This window comes from Opisthorchis viverrini, assembly GCF_000715545.1.
Source record: "Opisthorchis viverrini unplaced genomic scaffold opera_v5_138, whole genome shotgun sequence".
Lineage (NCBI taxonomy): Eukaryota > Metazoa > Platyhelminthes > Trematoda > Opisthorchiida > Opisthorchiidae > Opisthorchis > Opisthorchis viverrini.
In genome coordinates this window covers 170,787-172,971 of record NW_008751794.1, presented here as the reverse complement: position 1 = coordinate 172,971, position 2,185 = coordinate 170,787, and the positions used below count along the sequence as shown (strand labels likewise).

Sequence of the window (2,185 nt, the reverse complement as noted above, 5' to 3'; positions counted from 1 at the left end):
TATATATATATATTGGCTACGAGTTCGGTCTACCTAGATGCGTGAATTTTCAACGGCAACTATTCCACAAAATGGAAGGATTCATTTCAAGCAACTGGTTTAACCCGGTTGTTTTAACCAAAAGAACTGCAAGTTACTACAAAAAGCACACATCTTGGTGTCAGTTGAAACACAATCCCAGCGGTCACTTTTATGTAATGCTGAGAACTATACAACTGAATATTACGGAAAAAATGACAAAATTTTGTAACAAACGCCAACACTCTACGTAGCAGACCGTTCATCAAATGCAGTATTCTGAGTAGAAGCCAGTATCAACATTCCGATTAAACCGCCCTTTTACTTACGCATCGCCTTGAAACACTCCTACCATCATCTGCCGTCCATGAAAGTGTACGTCTATTTTGTCGTTTATCCCCCAAAAGTACAAAGTTACGACCTTATTTACTCCACTGTTCCAGACACTGGAGAGTGAGGGCGCTGGATAAGTCGCAAGGGCCCAGGATAAAAGTAATGGGATGCTTTAATTGAAACCCGTCTGTGTAGAAGCTTCCAAACATATACACAACAACCAGTTATGTTGAATTGCACACAGACGACGGGGATCCCAAGATACGGACACCTTGCAACTCTTAGAGAACAACGCTAACGCTATTTACAATGCAGAAAGTCAACTTTAGTGTACCGACTCCTGGATGTACTGTTTTCTGTTGGATTTGAATGAAAGAATGGTACAGGATAACCAAAGTGAACCATACTCTCAAGGCAAAGAGTATGCTACCGTTTCGCTGGAGTGCTTGTGCCCTACACTAGCCAAACGCCTGTCTAGTTGATCTTACCCATCGATTTTTAAGTTTCTAATCGTTTCAGACATTCAATCAAGCCACCTAATGTAGACAGAGCAGAAACACTTGGAAAATTAGTTCTAAAGTAGGAGGAAATGCCACTCATAGGAATGCCCGGTCTGAGAGCTTATTGACCAGATATCCAGATCATTCAATGCACATTCGAAATGAGACATTCTCGACGTGAATAGACTACTCCCGAACACTAAAACACAAAAAATATCCATATGGAGGCCAATTTACTTAGCTGGGTAATTGTTGCACAATGTCAAATAGTCAAACGCAAAGCGCTGAAATAGACTGTTTTCGAAGGTCTCACATGTAAGGTCTTGAAAAAAAGCTGATATTAACCTTGGTAACCGACTGGTTCCCGGAATCGCCACAAAGCTTCAAAAGTAATCAAAACCGTGCATTTTGCTACCCACTTCTTAAAAGATGGCACGGAGATATTGATTCAGTACAGGGTAATCTCAAAAAAGCAGATTAGTTCGTTTGACTAGGTTGTATGATTCCAGATCATCAACAGTCTAAGCTATTAGAAAAATATTGGAACCTTCTGTAAATTTAGAAGCGCGAACGAAAACGCTACAAAAACTTCGGTTGTATGGCATGCAAATGAGTAATTGTGTTCACATTATTGAACAGATCCAAACAAAAAGGTCTGAGCAGCCAGACAACATTGAGTGGTGCGCTGAGATCAGGTTTGCAGGCAGATACATTTCCGTTCTTCACTTCGATTTCATAGTTGGTAATGGGGATAAGCTTGTTCTCAACAAAATAAAGACTCAATGGCAAAGTGTTTCAACTATGCTAGCGCTTTTGCTGGTTTCTAAGCCAGCTATTTCTACTACACTGGTGTCGATGGATGAATGTTCTCTGCCAGAGCCAACCTGAAATGACTTTGTAATCACCAAAATGGCGATAAACGGCGGCTAGCTGATCGAGGCAGGAGGCTGCGGTCTGTTCGTTGTGCTTTCACCTTGGTGTCACGCCCTAACATTGTTGGCCGTTCAGTACAGTTCGTAGGCGGAAGTGGGTACGTCGACCTCACAAACCAGAGTCTGGAGAGTGAGAGTGCCCCGAACTCAGATGAACTGAACAATGTAACAACTCCCTGATCGACGCGGGCTGTGAGGAAGCAGTGAGTTTATGGATGCTTCTGGAACAAGACAAACAGCCAAACTTTGGTGCCAGTGTTCGGGTGTCTTGTGTCAGTGTGTGTACGCCGTTTAATTTGTAACTTCAAAAAGTAATCTGACGGGCACTTCAGGACATAAGCACTTCGTGAAGTGCGTATCATTTTCACTACCCAGCTGTTTCATAAAATATATATTCATATA

General features: G+C 42.0%; 2 protein-coding genes across 2 annotated transcripts in view; one reads left to right on the top strand and one right to left on the bottom strand.

Moving 5' to 3' along the window:
* Window positions 1-2,185, bottom strand: part of T265_06569 (hypothetical protein) — a gene marked incomplete at both ends in the record, with an annotated part of 44,740 nt that overhangs the window by 12,579 nt on the left and 29,976 nt on the right. The window lies entirely within an intron of this gene.
* T265_06570 (hypothetical protein) overlaps window positions 1-2,185 on the top strand; it is a gene marked incomplete at both ends in the record, with an annotated part of 17,734 nt that overhangs the window by 13,460 nt on the left and 2,089 nt on the right. The gene's annotated exons all lie outside the window — the stretch shown is intronic.